Source organism: Chiloscyllium plagiosum, unplaced genomic scaffold, assembly GCF_037043375.1.
Source record: "Chiloscyllium plagiosum isolate Xiang-an unplaced genomic scaffold, Cpla_swu_hap1 HiC_scaffold_53X, whole genome shotgun sequence".
In the NCBI taxonomy this organism is placed as follows: Eukaryota; Metazoa; Chordata; class Chondrichthyes; order Orectolobiformes; family Hemiscylliidae; genus Chiloscyllium; species Chiloscyllium plagiosum.
The window spans coordinates 3,773,591-3,801,582 of NW_028270191.1; positions in this window are offsets into that span (position 1 = coordinate 3,773,591).

Consider the following 27,992-nt stretch of genomic DNA (forward strand, 5'->3'; position numbering starts at 1 on the left):
TGTTTCTGTGACTGTGACTATTAAATGCTGTTGTTTCTGTGATTGTGATTACGACAGGCTGTTGTTTCTATGATTGTGATTATGACAGGCTGTTCTTTCTGTGATTGTGACTATGTCAGGAATGTTGTTTCTGTGAATGTGATTATGTTAAGCTTTTGTTTCTGTGACTGTGACTATTAAATGCTGTTCTTTCTGTGATTGTGCCTATGACAGGGCTGTTGTTTCTGTGATTGTGATGGTGTTAGGACTGTTGTTTCTGTGAGTGTGACGATGTCAGGGATGTTGTTTCTGTTCATGTGATTATGTCAAGCTGTTGTTTCTGTGATTGCGATTATGACAGGAACGTTGTTTCTGTGAATGCGATTATGTTAAGCTTTTGATTCTGTGACATGACTATGAAATGCTGTTGTTTCTGTGATTGTGATTATGACAGGCTGTTCATTCTGTGATTGTGCCTATGACAGGGTTGTAGTTTCTGTGATTGTGACTGTGTAAGGCTGTTGTTTCTGTGATTGTGATTGTGTAAGGCTGTTGTTTCTTTGTTTGTGGCTATGTCAGGAATGTTGTTTCTGTGAATGTGAATATGTTAAGCTGTTCATTCTGTGATTGTGACTATGAAATGCTGTTGTTTCTTGATTGTGATTATGTCAGGCTTTTGTTTCTGTGATTGTGACTGTGTAACGCTGTTGTTTCTGGGAATGTGATTATGTTAAGCTTTTAGTTTCTGTGACAGTGAGAATGAAATGCTCTTGTTTCTGTGATTGTGATTATGACAGGCTGTTCATTCTGTGATTGTGCCTATGACAGGGTTGTAGTTTCTGTTAATGTGACAATGTTAGGACTGTTGTTTCTGTGATTGTGACTGTGTCAGGCTGTTGTTTCTCTGATTGTGATTATGTCAGGCTTATATTTCTGTGATTGTGACTATGTCAGGAATGTTGTTTATGTGAATGTGATTATGTTAAGCTGTTGTTTTTGTGATTGTGACTATGACATGCTGTTGTTTCTGTGATTGTGATTATGACAGGCTGTTGTTTCTGTGATTGTGATTATGACAGACTGTTCTTTCTGTGATTGTGCCTATGACAGGGTTGTAGTTTCTGTGATTGTGACAATGTTAGGACTGTTGTTTCTGTGATTGTGACTATGTCAGGGATGTTGTTTCTGTTAATGTGATTATGTCAAGCTGTTGTTTCTGTGATTTCGACTATGTCAGGAATGTTGTTTCTGTGAATGTGATTATGTTAAGCTTTTGTTTCTGTGACAGTGACTATGAAATGCTGTTGTTTCTGTGATTGTGACAATGTTTGGACTGTTGTTTCTGTGATTGTGACTGTGTAAGCCTGTTGTTTCTTTCTTTGTGGCTATGTCAGGCTTTTGTTTCCGTGATTGTGACTATGTCAGGAATGTTGTTTCTGTGAATGTGATTATGTTAAGCTGTTGTTTCTGTGATTGTGACTGTGAAATGCTGTTGTTTCTTGATTGTGATTATGTCAGGCTTTTGTTTCTGTGATTGTGATTATGACAGGCTGTTGTTTCTATGATTGTGATTATGACAGGCTGTTCTTTCTGTGATTGTGACTATGTCAGGAATGTTGTTTCTGTGAATGTGATTATGTTAAGCTTTTGTTTCTGTGACTGTGACTATTAAATGCTGTTGTTTCTGTGATTGTGATTATGACAGGCGATTATTTCTATGATTGTGATTATGACAGGCAGTTCTTTCTGTGATTGTGCCTATGACAGGGTTGTAGTTTCTGTGATTGTGACAATGTCAGGGATGTTGTTTCTGTTAATGTGATTATGTCAAGCTGTTGTTTCTGTGATTGTGACTATGTCAGGAATGTTGTTTCTGTGAATGTGATTATGTTAAGCTTTTGATTCTGTGACTGTGACTATGAAATGCTGTTGTTTCTGTGATTGTGACTATGCTACGGTTGTTGTTTCAGTGAATGTGATTATTCCCGGCTGTTGTTTCTGTGATTGAGATTATTAAAGGCTGTTGTTTCAGTGATTGTGCCTATGACAGGGTTGTTGTTTCTGTGATTGTGACAGTGTTAGGACTGTTGTTTCTGTGATTGTGACTATGTCAGGGATGTTGTTTCTGTTAATGTGATTATGTCAAGCTGTTGTTTCTGTGATTTCGACTATGTCAGGAATGTTGTTTCTGTGAATGTGATTATGTTAAGCTTTTGTTTCTGTGACAGTGACTATGAAATGCTGTTGTTTCTGTGATTGTGATTATGACAGGCTGTTCATTCTGTGATTGTTCCTATGACAGGGTTGTAGTTTCTGTGATTGTGACAAAGTTCAGTGATTGTTTCTGTGTTTCTGTGATTGTCACTGTGTAAGGCTGTTGTTTCTTTGTTTGTGGCTATGTCAGGCTTTTGTCTGTGTGATTGTGACTATGTCAGGAATGTTGTTTCTGTGAATGTGATTATGTTAAGCTGTTGTTTCTGTGATTGTGATTATGACAGGCTGTTCTTTCTGTGATTGTGCATATGACAGGGTTGTAGTTTCTGTGATTGTGACAATGTTAGGACTGTTGTTTCTGTGATTGTGACTATGTCAGGAATGTTGTTTCTGTGAATGTGATTATGTTAAGCTTTTGTTTCTGTGACGGTGACTATGAAATGCTGTTGTTTCTGTGATTGTGATTATGACAGGCTGTTGTTTCTGTGATTGTGATTATGACAGGCTGTTCATTCTGTGATTGTGCCTATGACAGGGTTGTAGTTTCTGTGATTGTGACAATGTTAGGACTGTTGTTTCTGTGATTGTGACTGCGTAAGGCTGTTGTTTCTTTGCTTGTGGCTATGTCAGGCTTTTGTTTCTGTGATTGTGACTATGTCAGGAATGTTGTTTCTGTGAATGTGATTATGTTAAGCTGTTGTTTCTGTGATTGTGACTATGAAATGCTGTTGTTTCTGTGATTGTGATTATGTCAGGCTTTTGTTTCTGTGATTGTGACTATGTCAGGAATGTTGTTTCTGTGAATATGATTATGTTAGGCTTTTGTTTCTGTGACTGTGACGATTAAATACTGTTGTTTCTGTGATTGTGACAAAGTTCTGACTGTTGTTTCTGTGATTGTGACTGTGTAAGGCTGTTGTTTCTTTGTTTGTGGCTATGTCAAGCTTTTTCTGTGTGATTGTGACTATGTCAGGAATGTTGTTTCTGTGAATATGATTATGTTAAGCTGTTGTTTCTGTGATTGTGACTATGAAATGCTGTTGTTTCTTGATTGTGATTATGTCAGGCTTTTGTTTCTGTGATTGTGATTATGACAGGCTGTTCATTCTGTGATTGTTCCTATGACAGGGTTGTAGTTTCTGTGATTGTGACAAAGTTCAGACTGTTGTTTCTGTGATTGTGACTGTGTAAGGCTGTTGTTTCTTTGTTTGTGGCTATGTCAGGCTTTTGTGTGTGTGATTGTGACTATGTCAGGAATGTTGTTTCTGTGAATGTGATTATTTTAAGCTGTTGTTTCTGTGATTGTGATTATGACAGGGTTGTAGTTTCTGTGATTGTGCCTATGACAGGGTTGTAGTTTCTGTGATTGTGACAATGTTAGGACTGTTGTTTCTGTGATTGTGCCTATGACAGGGATGTAGTTTCTGTGATTTAGACAATGTTAGGACTGTTGTTTCTGTGATTGTGATTATGTCAGGCTTATATTTCTGTGATTGTGACTATGTCAGGAATGTTGTTTCTGTGAATGTGATTATGTTAAGCTGTTGTTTTTGTGATTGTGACTATGACATGCTGTTGTTTCTGTGATTGTGATTATGACAGGCTGTTGTTTCTGTGATTGTGATTATGACAGGCTGTTCATTCTGTGATTGTGCCTATGACAGGGTTGTAGTTCCTGTGATTGTGACAATGTTTGGACTGTTGTTTCTGTGGTTGTGACTGTGTAAGCCTGTTGTTTCTTTGTTTGTGGCTATGTCAGGCTTTTGTTTCTGTGTTTGTGACTATGTCAGGAAACAAAAGCCTGACATAATCACAATCAAGAAACAGCAGCATTTCATAGTCACAATCACAGAAACAACAGCTTAACATAATCACATTCACAGAAACAACATTCCTGACATAGTCACAATCACGGAAACAAAAGCCTGACATAGCCACAAACAAAGAAACAACAGGCTTACAAAGTCACAACCACAGAAACAACAGTCCTAACATTGTCACAATCACAGAAACTACAACCCTGTCATAGGCACAATCACAGAATGAACAGCCTGTCATAATCACAATCACAGAAACAACAGCATTTCATAGTCACTGTCACAGAAACAAAAGCTTGACATAATCACATTCACAGAAACAACATTCCTGACATCGTCGCAAACACAGAAACAACAGCTTGACCTAATCACATTAACAGAAACAACATCCCTGACATAGTCACAATCACAGAAACAACAGTCCTAACATTGTCTAAATCACAGAAACTACATCCCTGTCATAGGCACAATCACAGAAAGAAGAGTCTGTCATAATCACAATCACAGAAACAACAGCCTGTCATAATCAGAATCACAGAAACAACAGCATGTCATAGTCACAATCACAAAAACAACAGCTTAACATAATCACATTCACAGAAACATCATTCCTGACACAGTCACAATCACAGAAACAAAAGCCTGACATAGCCACAAACAATGAAACAACAGACTTACGCAGTCACAATCACAGAAACAACAGTCCTAACATTGTCACAATCACAGAAACTACAACCCTGTCATATGCACAATCTCAGAAAGAACAGCCTGTCATAATCACAATCACAGAAACAACAGCATTTAATAGTCACAGTCACAGAAAAAAATGCCTAACATAATCACATTCACAGAAACAACATTCCTGACATAGTCACAATCACAGAAACAAATAGTCTGTCACAATTACAATCACAGAAACAACATCCCTGACATAGTCACAATCACAGAAACAACAGTCCTAACACTGTCACAATCACAGAAACAACAACCCTGTCATAGGCACAATCACAGAAAGAACAGCCTGTCATAATCTCAATCATAGAAACAACAGCCTGTCATAATCACAATCACAGAAACAACAGCATTTCAAAGTCGCAGTCACAGAATCAAAAGCTTTACATAATCACATTCACAGAAACAACATTTCTGACATAGTCACAATCACAGAAACAACAGCTTGTCATAATCACATTAACAGAAACAACATCCCTGACATAGTCACAATCACAGAAACAATAGTCCTAACATTGTCACAATCACAGAAACTACAACCCTGTCATCGGCACAATCACAGAAAGAACAGCCTGTCATAATCACAATCATAGAAACAACAGCCTGTCATAATCACAATCACAGAAACAACAGCATTTAATAGTCACAATCACAGAAACAAAAGCTTAACATAATCACATTCACAGAAACAACATTCCTGACATAGTCACAATCACAGAAAGAACAGCCTGTCATAATCACAATCATAGAAACAACAGCCTGTCATAATCACAATCACAGAAACAACAGTATTTAATCCTCACAGTCACAGAAACAAAAGCCTAACATAATCACATTCACAGAAACAACATTCCTGACATAGTCACAGTCACAGAAACAAAAGCCTGACATAATCACAATCACAGAAACAACAGCATTTCATAGTCACAATTACAGAAACAACAGCTTAACATAATCACATTCAAAGAAACAACATTCCTGACATAGTCACAATCACAGAAACAAAAGCCTGACATAGCCACAAACAAAGAAACAACAGCCTTACACAATCACAATAACAGAAACAACAGCCTTACACAGTCACAATCACAGAAACTACAACCCTGTCAAAGGCACAATCACAGAAAGAACAGCCTGTCATAATCACAATCATAGAAACAACAGCCTGTCATAATCACAATCACAGAAACAACAGTATTTAATCCTCACAGTCACAGAAACAAAAGCCTAACATAATCACATTCACAGAAACAACATTCCTGACATAGTCACAGTCACAGAAACAAAAGCCTGACATAATCACAATCACAGAAACAACAGCATTTCATAGTCACAATCACAGAAACAACAGCATTTCATAGTCACAATTACAGAAACAACAGCTTAACATAATCACATTCACAGAAACAACATTCCTGACATAGTCACAATCACAGAAACAAAAGCCTGACATAGCCACAAACAAAGAAACAACAGCCTTACACAATCACAATCACAGAAACAACAGCCTTACACAGTCACAATCACAGAAACTACAACCCTGTCAAAGGCACAATCACAGAATGAACAGCCTGTCATAATCACAATCACAGAAACAACAGCATTTCATAGTCACTGTCACAAAACAAATGCTTAACATAATCACATTCACAGAAACAACATTCCTGACATAGTCGCAATCACAGAAACAACAGCTTGACATAATCACATTAACAGAAACAACATCCCTGACATAGTCACAATCACAGAAACAACAGTCCTAACACTGTCACAATCACAGAAACAACAACCCTGTCATAGGCACAATCACAGAAAGAACAGCCTGTCATAATCACAATCATAAAAACAACAGCCTGTCGTTATCACAATCACAGAAACAACAGCATTTAATAGTCACAGTCACAGAAACAAAAGCTTAACATAATCACATTCACAGAAACAACATTCCTGACATAGCCGCAATCACAGAAAGAACAGCCTGTCATAATCACAATCATAGAAACAACAGCCTGTCATAATCACAATCACAGAAACAACAGCATTTCAAAGTCGCAGTCACAGAATCAAAAGCTTTACATAATCACATTCACAGAAACAACATCCCTGACATAGTCACAATCACAGAAACAAAAGCCTGACATAGCCACAAACAAAGAAACAACAGCCTTACACAATCACAATCACAGAAACATCAGCCTTACACAGTCACAATCACAGAAACTACAACCCTGTCAAAGGCACAATCACAGAATGAACAGCCTGTCATAATCACAATCACAGAAACAACAGCATTTCATAGTCACTGTCACAGAAACAAATGCTTAACATAATCACATTCACAGAAACAACATTCCTGACATAGTCGCAATCACAGAAACAACAGCTTGACATAATCACAATCATAGAAACAACAGCCTGTCATAATCACAATCACAGAAACAACAGCATTTCAAAGTCGCAGTCACAGAATCAAAAGCTTTACATAATCACATTCACAGAAACAACATTTCTGACATAGTCACAATCACAGAAACAACAGCTTGTCATAATCACATTAACAGAAACAACATCCCTGACATAGTCACAATCACAGAAACAATAGTCCGAACATTGTCACAATCACAGAAACTACAACCCTGTCATCGGCACAATCACAGAAAGAACAGCCTGTCATAATCACAATCATAGAAACAACAGCCTGTCATAATCACAATCACAGAAACAACAGCATTTAATAGTCACAGTCACAGAAACAAAAGCTTAACATAATCACATTCACAGAAACAACATTCCTGACATAGTCACAATCACAGAAAGAACAGCCTGTCATAATCACAATCATAGAAACAACAGCCTGTCATAATCACAATCACAGAAACAACAGTATTTAATCGTCACAGTCACAGAAACAAAAGCCTAACATAATCACATTCACAGAAACAACATTCCTGACATAGTCACAATCACAGAAACAAAAGCCTGACATAATCACAATCACAGAAACAACAGCATTTCATTGTCACAATTACAGAAACAACAGCTTAACATAATCACATTCACAGAAACAACATTCCTGACATAGTGACAATCACGGAAACAAAAGCCTGACATAGCCACAAACAAAGAAACAACAGGCTTACACAGTCACAATCACAGAAACAACAGTCCAAACATTGTCACAATCACAGAAACTACAACCCTGTCATAGGCACAATCACAGAATTAACAGCGTGTCATAATCACAATCACAGAAACAACAGCATTTCATAGTAACTGTCACAGAAACAACAGCTTAACATAATCACATTCACAGAAACAACATTCATGACATCGTCGCAAACACAGAAACAACAGCTTGACATAATCACATTAACAGAAACAACATCCCTGACATAGTCACAATCACAGAAACAACAGTCCTAACATTGTCACAATCACAGAAACTACAACCCTGTCATAGTCACAATCACAGAATGAACACCCTGTCATAATCACAATCACAGAAACAACAGCATTTCATAGTCACTGTCACAGAAACAAAAGCTTAACATAATCACATTCACAGAAACAACATTCCTGACATAGTTGCAAGCACAGAAACAACAGCTTGACATAATCACATTAACAGAAACAACATCCCTGACATAGTCACAATCACAGAAACAACAGTCCTAAAATTGTCACAATCACAGAAACTACAACCCTGTCATAGGCACAATCACAGAAAGAACAGTCTGTCATAATCACAATCACAAAATCAACAGTTTAACATAATCACATTCACAGAAACAACATTCCTGACATAGTCACAATCACAGAAATATAAGCCTGACATAATCACAATCAGAGAAACAACAGCCTGACACAGTCACAATCAGAGAAACAACAGCCTGACACAGTCACAATCACAGAAACAACAGTCCTAACATTGTCACAATCACAGACACTACAAACCTGTCATAGGCACAATCACAGAATGCACAGCCTGTCATAATCACAATCACAGAAACAAGAGCATTTCATACTCACTGTCACAGAAACAAAAGCTTAACATAATTACATTCCCAGAAACAACAGCGTTACACAGTCACAATCACAGAAACAAAAGCCTGACATAATCACAATCAAGAAACAACAGCATTTCATAGTCACTGTCACAGAAACAAAAGCTTAACATAATCACATTCCCAGAAACAACAGCGTTACACAGTCACAATCACAGAAACAAAAGCCTGACATAGTCACAATCACAGAAAGAACAGCCTGTCATAATCACAATCATAGAAACAACAGCCTGTCATAATCACAATAACAGAAACAACAGTATTTAATCGTCACAGTCACAGAAACAAAAGCCTAACATAATCACATTCACAGAAACAACATTCCTGACATAGTCACAATCACAGAAACAAAAGCCTGACATAGCCACAAACAAAGAAACAACAGGCTTACACAGTCACAATCACAGAAACAACAGTCCTAACATTGTCACAATCACAGAAACTGCAACCCTGTCATAGGCACAATCACAGAATGAACAGCCTGTCATAATCACAATCACAGAAACAACAGCATTTCATAGTCACTGTCACAGAAACAAAAGCTTAACATAATCACATTCACAGAAACAACATTCCTGACATAGTCGCAAACACAGAAACAACAGCTTGACATAATCACATTAACAGAAACAACATCCCTGACATAGTCACAATCACAGAAACAACAGTCCTAACATTGTCACAATCACAGAAACTGCAACCCTGTCATAGGCACAATCACAGAATGAACAGCCTGTCATATTCACAATCACAGAAACAAGAGCATTTCATACTCACTGTCACAGAAACAAAAGCTTAACATAATCACATTCCCAGAAACAACAGCGTTACACAGTCACAATCACAGAAACAAAAGCCTGACATAATCACAATCAAGAAACAACAGCATTTCATAGTCACAATCACAGAAACAACAGCTTAATATAATCACATTCACAGAAACAACATTCCTGACATAGTCACAATCACACAGACAAAAGCCTGACATAGCCACAAACAAAGAAACAACAGCCTTACACAGTCACAATCACAGAAACAACAGTCTGAACTTTGTCACAATCACTGAAACTACAACCCTGTCATAGGAACAATCACAGAATGAACAGCCTGTCATAATCACAATCACAGAAACAACAGCATTTCATAGTCACTGTCACAGAAACAAAAGCTTAACATAATCACATTCACAGAAACAAAATTCCTGACATAGTCGAAATCACAGAAACAAAAGCTTAACATAATCACATTCACAGAAACAACATTCCTGACATAGTCACAATCACAGAAACAACAGTCCTAACACTGTCACAATCACAGAAACAACAACCCTGTCATAGGCACAATCACAGAAACAACAGCCTTTCATAATCTCAATCACAGAAACAACAGCCGGGAATAATCACATTCACTGAAACAACAACCGTAGCATAATCACAATCACAGAAACAACAGCATTTCATAGTCACTGTCACAGAAACAAAAGCTTAACATAATCACATTCACAGAAACAACATTCCTGACATAGTCGCAAACACAGAAACAACAGCTTGACATAATCACATTAACAGACAACATCCCTGACATAGTCACAATCACAGAAACAACAGTCCTAACACTGTCACAATCACAGAAACAACAACACTGTCATAGGCACAATCACAGAAACAACTGCCTTTTATAATCTCAATCACAGAAACAACAGCCGGGAATAATCACATTCACAGAAACAACAACCGTAGCATAGTCACAATCACAGAAACAACAGCCTGACATCGTCACAATCACAGAAACAACAGCTTTACATAATCACATTAACACAAACGACATCCCTGACATAGTCACAATCACAGAAACAACAGTCCTAACATTGTCTAAATCACAGAAACTACAACCCTGTCATAGGCACAATCACAGAAAGAACAGCCTGTCATAATCACAATCACAGAAACAACAGCATTTCATAGTCACAGTCAAAGAATCAAAAGCTTAACATAATCACATTCACAGAAACAACATTTCTGACATAGTCACAATCACAGAAACAACAGCTTGTCATAATCACATTAACAGAAACAACATCCCTGACATAGTCACAACCACAGAAACAATAGTCCTAACATTGTCACAATCACAGAAACTACAACCCTGTCATCGGCACAATCACAGAAAGAACAGCCTGTCATAATCACAATCACAGAATCAACAGCATTTAATAGTCACAGTCACAGAAACAAAAGCTTAACATAATCGCATTCACAGAAACAACATTCCTGACATAGTCACAATCACAGAAAGAACAGCCTGTCATAATCACAATCATAGAAACAACAGCCTGTCATAATCACAATCACAGAAACAACAGTATTTAATCGTCACAGTCACAGAAACAAAAGCCTAACATAATCACATTCACAGAAACAACATTCCTGACATAGTCACAATCACAGAAACAAAAGCCTGACATAATCACAATCACAGAAACAACAGCATTTCATGGTCACAATTACAGAAACAACAGGTTAACATAATCACATTCACAGAAACAACATTCCTGACATAGTCACAATCACAGAAACAAAAGCCTGACATAGCCACAAACAAAGAAACAACAGGCTTACACAGTCACAATCACAGAAACAACAGTCCAAACATTGTCACAATCACAGAAACTACAACCCTGTCATAGGCACAATCACAGAATGAACAGCCTGTCATAATCACAATCACAGAAACAACAGCATTTCATAGTCACTGTCACAGAAACAAAAGCTTAACATAATCACATTCACAGAAACAACATTCATGACATAGTCGCAAACACAGAAACAACAGCTTGACATAATCACATTAACAGAAACAACATCCCTGACATAGTCACAATCACAGAAACAACAGTCCTAACACTGTCACAATCACAGAAACTACAACCCTGTCATAGTCACAATCACAGAAAGAACAGTCTGTCATAATTACAATCACAAAAACAACAGCTTAACATAATCACATTCACAGAAACAACATTCCTGACATAGTCACAATCACAGAAATATAATCCTGACATAATCACAATCAGAGAAACAACAGCCTGACATAGTCACAATCACAGAAACAACAGTCCTAACATTGTCACAATCACAGAAACTACAAGCCTGTCATAGGCACAATCACAGAATGAACAGCCTGTCATAATCACAATCACAGAAACAAGAGCATTTCATACTCACTGTCACAGAAACAAAAGCTTAACATAATCACATCCCCAGAAACAACAGCGTTACACAGTCACAATCACAGAAACAAAAGCCTGACATAATCACAATCAAGAAACAACAGCATTTCATAGTCACAATCACAGAAACAACAGCTTAACATAATCACATTCACAGAAACAACATTCCTGACATAGTCACAATCACACAGACAAAAGCCTGACATAGCCACAAACAAAGAAACAACAGCCTTACACAGTCACAATCACAGAAACAACAGTCTGAACTTTGTCACAATCACAGAAACTACAACCCTGTCATAGGAACAATCACAGAATGAACAGCCTGTCATAATCACAATCACAGAAACAACAGCATTTCATAGTCACTGTCACAGAAACAAAAGCTTAACATAATCACATTCACAGAAACAACATTCCTGACATAGTCGATATCACAGAAACAACAGCTTGTCATAATCACATTAACAGAAACAACATCCCTGACATAGTCACAATCACAGAAACAACAGTCCTAACACTGTCACAATCACAGAAACAACAGCCTTTCATAATCTCAATCACAGAAACAACAGCCGGGAATAATCCCATTCACTGAAACAACAACCGTAGCATAGTCACAATCACAGAAACAACAGCCTGACATAGTCACAATCACAGAAACAACAGCTTTACATAATCACATTAACAGAAACGACATCCCTGACATAGTCACAATCACAGAAACAACAGTCCTAACATTGTCTAAATCACAGAAACTACAACCCTGTCATAGGCACAATCACAGAAAGAACAGCCTGTCATAATCACAATCACAGAAACAACAGCATTTCATAGTCACAGTCAAAGAATCAAAAGCTTAACATAATCACATTCACAGAAACAACATTTCTGACATAGTCACAATCACAGAAACAACAGCTTGTCATAATCACATTAACAGAAACAACATCCCTGACATAGTCACAATCACAGAAACAATAGTCCTAACATTGTCACAATCACAGAAACTACAACCCTGTCATCGGCACAATCACAGAAAGAACAGCCTGTCATAATCACAATCATAGAAACAACAGCCTGTCATAATCACAATCACAGAAACAACAGCATTTAATAGTCACAGTCACAGAAACAAAAGCTTAACATAATCACATTCACAGAAACAACATTCCTGACATAGTCACAATCACAGAAGGAACAGCCTGTCATAATCACAATCATAGAAACAACAGCCTGTCATAATCACAATCACAGAAACAACAGTATTTAATCGTCACAGTCACAGAAACAAAAGCCTAACATAATCACATTCACAGAAACAACATTCCTGACATAGTCACAATCACAAAAACAAAAGCCTGACATAATCACAATCACAGAAACAACAGCATTTCATGGTCACAATTACAGAAACAACAGCTGAACATAATCACATTCACAGAAACAACATTCCTGACATAGTCACAATCACAGAAACAAAAGCCTGACATAGCCACAAACAAAGAAACAACAGGCTTACACAGTCACAATCACAGAAACAACAGTCCAAACATTGTCACAATCACAAAAACTACAACCCTGTCATAGGCACAATCACAGAATGAACAGCCTGTCATAATCACAATCACAGAAACAACAGCATTTCATAGTCACTGTCACAGAAACAAAAGCTTAACATAATCACATTCACAGAAACAACATTCCTGACATAGTCGCAAACACAGAAACAACAGCTTGACATAATCACATTAACAGAAACAACATCCCTGACATAGTCACAATCACAGAAACAACAGTCCTAACATTGTCACAATCACAGAAACTACAACCCTGTCATAGTCACAATCACAGAAAGAACAGTCTGTCATAATCACAATCACAAAAACAACAGCTTAACATAATCACATTCACAGAAACAACATTCCTGACATAGTCACAATCACAGAAATATAATCCTGACATAATCACAATCAGAGAAACAACAGCCTGACAAAGTCACAATCACAGAAACAACAGTCCTAACATTGTCACAATCACAGAAACTGCAACCCTGTCATAGGCACAATCACAGAATGAACAGCCTGTCATAATCACAATCACAGAAACAACAGCATTTCATAGTCACTGTCACAGAAACAAAAGCTTAACATAATCACATTCACAGAAACAACATTCCTGACATAGTCGAAATCACAGAAACAACAGCTTGACATAATCACATTAACAGAAACAACATCCCTGACATAGTCACAATCACAGAAACAACAGTCCTAACACTGTTACAATCACAGAAACAACAACCCTGTCATAGGCACAATCACAGAAACAACAGCCTTTCATAATCTCAATCACAGAAACAACAGCCGGGAATAATCACATTCACTGAAACAACAACCGTAGCATAGTCACAATCACAGAAACAACAGCCTGACATAGTCACAATCACAGAAACAAAAGCTATACATAATCACATTAACAGAAACGACATCCCTGACATAGTCACAATCACAGAAACAACAGTCCTAACATTGTCTAAATCACAGAAACTACAACCCTGTCATAGGCACAATCACAGAAAGAACAGCCTGTCATAATCACAATCACAGAAACAACAGCATTTCATAGTCACAGTCACAGAATCAAAAGCTTAACATAATCACATTCACAGAAACAACATTTCTGACATAGTCACAATCACAGAAACAACAGCTTGTCATAATCACATTAACAGAAACAACATCCCTGACATAGTCACAATCACAGAAACAATAGTCCTAACATTGTCACAATCACAGAAACTACAACCCTGTCATCGGCACAATCACAGAAAGAACAGCCTGTCATAATCACAATCATAGAAACAACAGCCTGTCGTTATCACAATCACAGAAACAACAGCTTAACATAATCACAATCACAGAAACAACAGCCTGTCATAATCACAATCACAGAAACAACAGCATGTCATAGTCACAATCACAAAAACAACAGCTTAACATAATCACATTCACAGAAACATCATTCCTGACATAGTCACAATCACAGAAACAAAAGCCTGACATAGCCACAAACAATGAAACAACAGACTTACGCAGTCACAATCACAGAAACAACAGTCCTAACATTGTCACAATCACAGAAACTACAACCCTGTCATATGCACAATCACAGAAAGAACAGCCTGTCATAATCACAATCACAGAAACAACAGCATTTAATAGTAACAGTCACAGAAACAAAAGCCTAACATAATCACATTCACAGAAACAACATTCCTGACATAGTCACAATCACAGAAACAAATAGTCTGTCACAATTACAATCACAGAAACAACATCCCTGACATAGTCACAATCACAGAAACAACAGTCCTAACACTGTCACAATCACAGAAACAACAACCCTGTCATAGGCACAATCACAGAAAGAACAGCCTGTCATAATCACAATCATAGAAACAACAGCCTGTCGTTATCACAATCACAGAAACAACAGCATTTAATAGTCACAGTCACAGAAACAAAAGCTTAACATAATCACATTCACAAAAACAACATTCCTGACATAGTCACAATCACAGAAAGAACAGCCTGTCATAATCACAATCATAGAAACAACAGCCTGTCGTTATCACAATCACAGAAACAACAGCTTAACATAATCACAATCACAGAAACAACAGCCTGTCATAATCACAATCACAGAAACAACAGCATGTCATAGTGACAATCACAACAACAACAGCTTAACATAATCACATTCACAGAAACATCATTCCTGACATAGTCACAATCACAGAAACAAAAGCCTGACATCGCCACAAACAATGAAACAACAGACTTACGCAGTCACAATCACAGAAACAACAGTCCTAACATTGTCACAATCACAGAAACTCCAACCCTGTCATATGCACAATCACAGAAAGAACAGCCTGTCATAATCACAATCACAGAAACAACAGCATTTAATAGTAACAGTCACAGAAACAAAAGCCTTACATAATCACATTCACAGAAACAACATTCCTGACATCGTCACAATCACAGAAACAAATAGTCTGTCACAATAACAATCACAGAAACAACATCCCTGACATAGTCACAATCACAGAAACAACAGTCCTAACACTGTCACAATCACAGAAACAACAACCCTGTCATAGGCACAAACACAGAAAGAACAGCCTGTCATAATCACAATCATAGAAACAACAGCCTGTCGTTATCACAATCACAGAAACAACAGCATTTAATAGTCACAGTCACAGAAACAAAAGCTTAACATAATCACATTCACAGAAACAACATTCCTGACATAGTCACAATCACAGAAACAACAGCTTGACATAATCACATTAACAGAAACAACATCCCTGACATAGTCACAATCACAGAAACAATAGTCCTAACATTGTCACAATCACAGAAACTACAACCCTGTCATCGGCACAATCACAGAAAGAACAGCCTGTCATAATCACAATCATAGAAACAACAGCCTGTCATAATCACAATCACAGAAACAACAGCATTTAATAGTCACAGTCACAGAAACAAAAGCTTAACATAATCACATTCACAGAAACAACATTCCTGACATAGTCACAATCACAGAAAGAACAGCCTGTCATAATCACAATCATAGAAACAACAGCCTGTCATAATCACAATCACAGAAACAACAGTATTTAATCGTCACAGTCACAGAAACAAAAGCCTAACATAATCACATTCACAGAAACAACATTCCTGACATAGTCACAATCACAGAAACAAAAGCCTGACATAATCACAATCACAGAAACAACAGCATTTCATAGTCACAATTGCAGAAACAACAGCTTAACAAAATCACATTCACAGAAACAACATTCCTGACATAGTCACAATCACGGAAACAAAAGCCTGACATAGCCACAAACAAAGAAACAACAGGCTTACACAGTCACAATCACAGAAACAACAGTCCAAACATTGTCACAATCACAGAAACTACAACCCTGTCATAGGCACAATCACAGAATGAACAGCGTGTCATAATCACAATCACAGAAACAACAGCATTTCATAGTCACTGTCACAGAAACAAAAGCTTAACATAATCACATTCACAGAAACAACATTCATGACATAGTCGCAAACACAGAAACAACAGCTTGACATAATCACATTAACAGAAACAACATCCCTGACATTGTCACAATCACAGAAACAACAGTCCTAACATTGTCACAATCACAGAAACTACAACCCTGTCATAGTCACAATCACAGAAAGAACAGTCTGTCATAATTACAATCACAAAAACAACAGCTTAACATAATCACATTCACAGAAACAACATTCCTGACATAGTCACAATCACAGAAATATAATCCTGACATAATCACAATCAGAGAAACAACAGCCTGACATAGTCACAATCACAGAAACAACAGTCCTAACATTGTCACAATCACAGAAACTACAACCCTGTCATAGGCACAATCACAGAATGAACAGCCTGTCATAATCACAATCACAGAAACAACAGCATTTCATACTCATTGTCACAGAAACAAAAGCTTAACATAATCACATCCCCAGAAACAACAGCGTTACACAGTCACAATCACAGAAACAAAAGCCTGACATAATCACAATCAAGAAACAACAGCATTTCATAGTCACAATCACAGAAACAACAGCTTAACATAATCACATTCACAGAAACAACATTCCTGACATAGTCACAATCACACAGACAAAAGCCTGACATAGCCACAAACAAAGAAACAACAGCCTTACAAAGTCACAGTCACAGAAACAACAGTCTGAACTTTGTCACAATCACAGAAACTACAACCCTGTCATAGGAACAATCACAGAATGAACAGCCTGTCATAATCACAATCACAGAAACAACAGCATTTCATAGTCACTGTCACAGAAACAAAAGCTTAACATAATCACATTCACAGAAACAACATTCCTGACATAGTCGAAATCACAGAAACAACAGCTTGACATAATCACATTAACAGAAACAACATCCCTGACATAGTCACAATCACAGAAACAACAGTCCTAACACTGTCACAATCACAGAAACAACAACCCTGTCATAGGCACAATCGCAGAAACAACAGCCTTTCATAATCTCAATCACAGAAACAACAGCCGGGAATAATCACATTCACTGAAACAACAACCGTAGCATAGTCACAATCACAGAAACAACAGCCTGACATCGTCACAATCACAGAAACAACAGCTTTACATAATCACATTAACAGAAACGACATCCCTGACATAGTCACAATCACAGAAACAACAGTCCTAACATTGTCTAAATCACAGAAACTACAACCCTGTCATAGACACAATCACAGAAAGAACAGCCTATCATAATCACAATCACAGAAACAACAGCATTTCATAGTCACAGTCAAAGAATCAAAAGCTTAACATAATCACATTCACAGAAACAACATTTCTGACATAGTCACAATCACAGAAACAACAGCTTGTCAGAATCACATTAACAGAAACAACATCCCTGACATAGTCACAATCACAGAAACAATAGTCCTAACATTGTCACAATCACAGAAACTACAACCCTGTCATCGGCACAATCACAGAAAGAACAGCCTGTCATAATCACAATCATAGAAACAACAGCCTGTCATAATCACAATCACAGAAACAACAGTATTTAATCGTCACAGTCACAGAAACAAAAGCCTAACATAATCACATTCACAGAAACAACATTCCTGACATAGTCACAATCACAAAAACAAAAGCCTGACATAATCACAATCACAGAAACAACAGCATTTCATGGTCACAATTACAGAAACAACAGCTTAACATAATCACATTCACAGAAACAACATTCCTGACATAGTCACAATCACAGAAACAAAAGCCTGACATAGCCACAAACAAAGAAACAACAGGCTTACACAATCACAATCACAGAAACAACAGTCCAAACATTGTCACAATCACAGAAACTACAACCCTGTCATAGGCACAATCACAGAATGAACAGCCTGTCATAATCACAATCACAGAAACAACAGCATTTCATAGTCACTGTCACAGAAACAAAAGCTTAACATAATCACATTCACAGAAACAACATTCCTGACATAGTCGCAAACACAGAAACAACAGCTTGACATAATCACATTAACAGAAACAACATCCCTGACATAGTCACAATCACAGAAACAACAGTCCTAACATTGTCACAATCACAGAAACTACAACCGTGTCATAGTCACAATCACAGAAAGAACAGTCTGTCATAATCACAATCACAAAAACAACAGCTTAACATAATCACATTCACAGAAACAACATTCCTGACATAGTCACAATCACAGAAATATAATCCTGACATAATCACAATCAGAGAAACAACAGCCTGATACAGTCACAATCACAGAAACAACAGTCCTAACATTGTCACAATCACAGAAACTGCAACCCTGTCATAGGCACAATCACAGAATGAACAGCCTGTCATAATCACAATCACAGAAACAAGAGCATTTCATACTCACTGTCACAGAAACAAAAGCTTAACATCATCACATTCCCAGAAACAACAGCGTTACACAGTCACAATCACAGAAACAAAAGCCTGACATAATCACAATCAAGAAACAACAGCATTTCATAGTCACAATCACAGAAACAACAGCTTAATATAATCACATTCACAGAAACAACATTCCTGACATAGTCACAATCACACAGACAAAAGCCTGACATAGCCACAAACAAAGAAACAACAGCCTTACACAGTCACAATCACAGAAACAACAGTCTGAACTTTGTCACAATCACAGAAACTACAACCCTCTCATAGGCACAATCACAGAAAGAACAGTCTGTCATAATCACAATCACAAAATCAACAGTTTAACATAATCACATTCACAGAAACAACATTCCTGACATAGTCACAATCACAGAAATATAAGCCTGACATAATCACAATCAGAGAAACAACAGCCTGACACAGTCACAATCAGAGAAACAACAGCCTGACACAGTCACAATCACAGAAACAACAGTCCTAACATTGTCACAATCACAGACACTACAAACCTGTCATAGGCACAATCACAGAATGCACAGCCTGTCATAATCACAATCACAGAAACAAGAGCATTTCATACTCACTGTCACAGAAACAAAAGCTTAACATAATTACATTCCCAGAAACAACAGCGTTACACAGTCACAATCACAGAAACAAAAGCCTGACATAATCACAATCAAGAAACAACAGCATTTCATAGTCACAATCACAGAAACAACAGCTTAACATAATCATATTCAGTGAAACAACATTCCTGACATAGTCACAATCACACAGACAAAAGCCTGACATAGCCACAAACAAAGAAACAACAGCCTTACACAGTCACAATCACAGAAACAACAGTCTGAACTTTGTCACAATCACAGAAACTACAACCCTGTCATAGGAACAATCACAGAATGAACAGCCTGTCATAATCACAATCACAGAAACAACAGCATTTCAAAGTCACTGTCACAGATACAAATGCTTAACATCATAACATTCACAGAAACAACGTTCCTGACATAGTCACAATCACAGAAAGAACAGCCTGTCATAATCACAATCATAGAAACAACAGCCTGTCATAATCACAATCACAGAAACAACAGCATTTCAAAGTCGCAGTCAGAGAATCAAAAGCTTTACATAATCACATTCACAGAAACAACAGCTTGTCATAATCACATTAACAGAAACAACATCCCTGACTTAGTCACAATCACAGAAACAATAGTCCTAATATTGTCACAATCACAGAAACTACAACCCTGTCATCGGCACAATCACAGAAAGAACAGCCTGTCATAATCACAATCGTAGAAACAACAGCCTGTCATAATCACAATCACAGAAACAACAGCATTTCATAGTCACTGTCACAGAAACAAAAGCTTAACATAATCACATTCACAGAAACAACATTCCTGACATAGTCGCAAACACAGAAACAACAGCTTGACATAATCACATTAACAGAAACAACATCCCTGACATAGTCACAATCACAGAAACAACAGTCCTAACATTGTCTAAATCACAGAAACTACAACCCTGTCATAGGCACAATCACAGAAAGAAGAGTCTGTCATAATCACAATCACAGAAACAACAGCCTGTCATAATCACAATCACAGAAACAACTGCATGTCATAGTCACAATCACAAAAACAACAGCTTAACATAATCACATTCACAGAAACATCATTCCTGACATAGTCACAATCACAGAAACAAAAGCCTGACATAGCCACAAACAATGAAACAACAGACTTACGCCGTCACAATCACAGAAACAACAGTCCTAACATTGTCACAATCACAGAAACTACAACCCTGTCATATGCACAATCACAGAAAGAACAGCCTGTCATAATCACAATCACAGAAACAACAGCATTTAATAGTCACAGTCACAGAAACAAAAGCCTAACATAATCACATTCACAGAAACAACATTTCTGACAGAGTCACAATCACAGAAACAAATAGTCTGTCACAATTACAATCACAGAAATAACATCCCTGACATAGTCACAATCACAGAAACAACAGTCCTAACACTGTCACAATCACAGAAACAACAACCCTGTCATAGGCACAATCACAGAAAGAACAGCCTGTCATAATCACAATCATGGAAACAACAGCCTGTCGTTATCACAATCACAGCAACAGCAGCATTTAATAGTCACAGTCACAGAAACAAAAGCTTAACATAATCACATTCACAGAAACAACATTCCTGACATAGTCACAATCACAGAAAGAACAGTCCAAACATTGTCACAATCACAGAAACTGCAACCCTGTCATAGGCACAATCACACAATGAACAGCGTGTCATAATCACAATCACAGAAACAACAGCATTTCATAGTCACTGTCACAGAAACAACAGCTTAACATAATCACATTCACAGAAACAACATTCATGACATCGTCGCAAACACAGAAACAACAGCTTGACATAATCACATTAACAGAAACAACATCCCTGACATAGTCACAATCACAGAAACAACAGTCCTAACATTGTCACAATCACAGAAACTACAACCCTGTCATAGTCACAATCACAGAATGAACAGCCTGTCATAATCACAATCACAGAAACAACAGCATTTCATAGTCACTGTAACAGAAACAAAAGCTTAACATAATCACATTCACAGAAACAACATTCCTGACATAGTCGCAAGCACAGAAACAACAGCTTGACATAATCACATTAACAGAAACAACATCCCTGACATAGTCACAATCACAGAAACAACAGTCCTAACATTGTCACAATCACAGAAACTACAACCCTGTCATAGGCACAATCACAGAAAGAACAGTCTGTCATAATCACAATCACAAAATCAACAGTTTAACATAATCACATTCACAGAAACAACATTCCTGACATAGTCACAATCACAGAAAGATAAGCCTGACATAATCACAATCAGAGAAACAACAGCCTGACACAGTCACAATCACAGAAACAACAGTCCTAACATTGTCACAATCACAGACACTACAACCCTGTCATAGGCACAATCACAGAATGCACAGCCTGTCATAATCACAATCACAGAAACAAGAGCATTTCATACTCACTGTCACAGAAACAAAAGCTTAACATAATCACATTCCCAGAAACAAAAGCGTTACACAGTCACAATCACAGAAACAAAAGCCTGACATAATCACAATCAAGAAACAACAGCATTTCATAGTCACAATCACAGAAACAACAGCTTAACATAATCATATTCACTGAAACAACATTCCTGACATAGTCACAATCACACAGACAAAAGCCTGACATAGCCACAAACAAAGAAACAACAGCCTTACACAGTCACAATCACAGAAACAACAGTCTGAACTTTGTCACAATCACAGAAACTACAACCCTGTCATAGGAACAATCACAGAATGAACAGCCTGTCATAATTACAATCACAGAACAACAGCATTTCATAGTCACTGTCACAGATTCAAATGCTTAACATAATCACATTCACAGAAACAACGTTCCTGACATAGTCACAATCACAGAAAGAACAGCCTGTCATAATCACAATCATAGAAACAACAGCCTGTCATAATCACAATCACAGAAACAACAGCATTTCAAAGTCGCAGTCAGAGAATCAAAAGCTTTACATAATCACATTCACAGAAACAACAGCTTGTCATAATCACATTAACAGAAACAACATCCCTGACATAGGCACAATCACAGAAACAATAGTCCTAACATTGTCACAATCACAGAAACTACAACCCTGTCATCGGCACAATCACAGAAAGAACAGCCTGTCATAATCACAATCATAGAAACAACAGCCTGTCGTAATCACAATCACAGAAACAACAGCATTTAATAGTCACAGTCACAGAAACAAAAGCTTAACATAAACACATCCACAGAAACAACATTCCTGACATAGTCACAATCACAGAAAGAACAGCCTGTCATAATCACAGTCACAGAAACAAAAGCCTAACATAATCACAATCACAGAAACAACATTCCTGACACAGTCACAATCACAGAAACAAAAGCCTGACATAATCACAATCAAGAAACAACAGCATTTCATCGTCACAATCACAGAAACAACAGCTTAACATAATCACATTCACAGAAACAACATTCCTGACATAGTCACAATCACGGAAACAAAAGCCTGACATAGCCACAAACAAAGAAACAACAGGCTTACACAGTCACAACCACAGAAACAACAGTCCAAACATTGTCACAATCACAGAAACTACAACCCTGTCATAGGCACAATCACAGAATGAACAGCCTGTCATAATCACAATCACAGAAACAACAGCATTTCATAGTCACTGTCACAGAAACAAAAGCTTAACATAATCACATTCACAGAAACAACATTCCTGACATAGTCGCAAACACAGAAACAACAGCTTGACATAATCACATTAACAGAAACAACATCCCTGACATAGTCACAATCACAGAAACAACAGTCCTAACACTGTCTAAATCACAGAAACTACAACCCTGTCATAGGCACAATCACAGAAAAAAGAGTCTGTCATAATCACAATCACAGAAACAACAGCCTGTCATAATCACAATCACAGAAACAACAGCATGTCATAGTCACAATCACAAAAACAACAGCTTAACATAATCACATTCACAGAAACATCATTCCTGACATAGTCACAATCACAGAAACAAAAGCATGACATAGCCACAAACAATGAAACAACAGACTTACGCAGTCACAATCACAGAAACAACAGTCCTAACATTGTCACAATCACAGAAACTACAACCCTGTCATATGCACAATCACAGAAAGAACAGCCTGTCATAATCACAATCACAGAAACAACAGCATTTAATAGTCACAGTCACAGAAACAAAAGCCTAACATAATCACATTCACAGAAACAACATTCCTGACATAGTCACATTAACAGAAACAAATAGTCTGTCACAATTACAATCACAGAAATAACATCCCTGACATAGTCACAATCACAGAAACAACAGTCCTAACACTGTCACAATCAAAGAAACAACAACCCTGTCATAGGCACAATCACAGAAAGAACAGCCTGTTATAATCACAATCATAGAAACAACAGCCTGTCGTTATCACAATCACAGAAACAACAGCATTTAATAGTCACAGTCACAGAAACAAAAGCTTAACATAATCACATTCACAGAAACAACATTCCTGACATAGTCACAATCACAGAAAGAACAGCCTGTCATAATCACAATCATAGAAACAACAGCCTGTCATAATCACAATCACAGAAACAACAGCATTTCAAAGTCGCAGTCACAGAATCAAAAGCTTTACATAATCACATTCACAGAAACAACATTTCTGACATAGTCACAATCACAGAAACAACAGCTTGTCATAATCACATTAACAGAAACAACATCCCTGACATAGTCACAATCACAGAAACAATAGTCCTAACATTGTCACAATTACAGAAACAACAACCCTGTCATCGGCACAATCAGAGAAAGAACAGCCTGTCATAATCACAATCATAGAAACAACAGCCTGTCATAATCACAATCACAGAAACAACAGCATTTAATAGTCACAGTCACAGAAACAAAAGCTTAACATAATCACATTCACAGAAACAACATTCCTGACATAGTCACAGTCACAGAAACAAAAGCCTGACATAATCACAATCACAGAAACAACAGCATTTCATAGTCACAATTACAGAAACAACAGCTTGACATAATCACATTCACAGAAACAACATTCCTGACGTAGTCACAATCACAGAAACAAAAGCCTGACATAGCCACAAACAAAGAAACAACAGCCTTACACAATCAAAATCACAGAAACAACAGCCTTACACAGTCACAATCACAGAAACTACAACCCTGTCAAAGGCACAATCACAGAAAGAACAGCCTGTCATAATCACAATCATAGAAACAACAGCCTGTCATAATCACAATCACAGAAACAACAGTATTTAATCCTCACAGTCACAGAAACAAAAGCCTGACATAATCACAATCACAGAAACAACAGCATTTCTTAGTCACAATTACAGAAACAACAGCTTAACATATTCACATTCACAGAAACAACATTCCTGACATAGTCACAATCACAGAGACAAAAGCCTGACATAGCCACAAACAAAGAAACAACAGCCTTACACAATCACAATCACAGAAACAACAGCCTTACACAGTCACAATCACAGAAACTACAACCCTGTCAAAGGCACAATCACAGAATGAACAGCCTGTCATAATCACAATCACAGAAACAACAGCATTTCATAGTCACTGTCACAGAAACAAATGCTTAACATAATCACATTCACAGAAACAACATTCCTGACATAGTCGCAATCACAGAAACAACAGCTTGACATAATCACATTAACAGAAACAACATCCCTGACATAGTCACAATCACAGAAACAACAGTCCTAACACTGTCACAATCACAGAAACAACATTCCTGACATAGTCACAATCACAGAAAGAACAGCCTGTCATAATCACAATCATAGAAACAACAGCCTGTCATAATCACAATCACAGAAACAACAGCATTTCAAAGTCGCAGTCACAGAATCAAAAGCTTTACATAATCACATTCACAGAAACAACATTTCTGACATAGTCACAATCACAGAAACAACAGCCTGTCATAATCACAATCACAGAAACAACAGTATTTAATCGTCACAGTCACAGAAACAAAAGCCTAACATAATGACATTCACAGAAACAACATTCCTGACATAGTCACAATCACAGAAACAAAAGCCTGACATAATCACAATCACAGAAACAACAGCATTTCATAGTCACAATTGCAGAAACAACAGCTTAACATAATCACATTCACAGAAACAACATTCCTGACATAATCACAATCACGGAAACAAAAGCCTGACATAGCCACAAACAAAGAAACAACAGGCTTACACAGTCACAATCACAGAAACAACAGTCCAAACATTGTCACAATCACAGAAACTACAACCCTGTCATAGGCACAATCACAGAATGAACAGCCTGTCATAATCACAATCACAGAAACAAGAGCATTTCATACTCACTGTCACAGAAACAAAAGCTTAACATAATCACATTCCCAGAAACAACAGCGTTACACAGTCACAATCACAGAAACAAAAGCCTGACATAATCACAATCAAGAAACAACAGCATTTCATAGTCACAATCACAGAAACAACAGCTTAACATAATCACATTCACAGAAACAACATTCCTGACATAGTCACAATCACACAGACAAAAGCCTGACATAGCCACAAACAAAGAAACAACAGCCTTACACAGTCACAATCACAGAAACAACAGTCTGAACTTTGTCACAATCACAGAAACTACAACCCTGTCATAGGAACAATCACAGAATGAACAGCCTGTCATAATCACAATCACAGAAACAACAGCATTTCATAGTCACTGTCACAGAAACAAAAGCTTAACATAATCACATTCACAGAAACAACATTCCTGACATAGTCGAAATCACAGAAACAACAGCTTGACATAATCACATTAACAGAAACAACATCCCTGACATAGTCACAATCACAGAAACAACAGTCCTAACACTGTCACAATCACAGAAACAACAGCCTTTCATAATCTCAATCACAGAAACAACAGCCGGGAATAATGACATTCACTGAAACAACAACCGTAGCATAATCACAATCACAGAAACAACAGCATTTCATAGTCACTGTCACAGAAACAAAAGCTTAACATAATCACATTCACAGAAACAACATTCCTGACATAGTCGCAAACACAGAAACAACAGCTTGACATAATCACATTAACAGACAACATCCCTGACATAGTCACAATCACAGAAACAACAGTCCTAACACTGTCACAATCACAGAAACAACAACACTGTCATAGGCACAATCACAGAAACAACAGCCTTTCATAATTTCAATCACAGAAACAACAGCCGGGAATAATCACATTCACTGAAACAACAACCGTAGCATAGTCACAATCACAGAAACAACAGCCTGACATCGTCACAATCACAGAAACAACAGCTTTACATAATCACATTAACAGAAACGACATCCCTGACATAGTCACAATCACAGAAACAACAGTCCTAACATTGTCTAAATCACAGAAACTACAACCCTGTCATAGGCACAATCACAGAAAGAACAGCCTGTCATAATCACAATCACAGAAACAACAGCATTTCATAGTCACAGTCAAAGAATCAAAAGCTTAACATAATCACATTCACAGAAACAACATTTCTGACATAGTCACAATCACAGAAACAACAGTCCTAACACTGT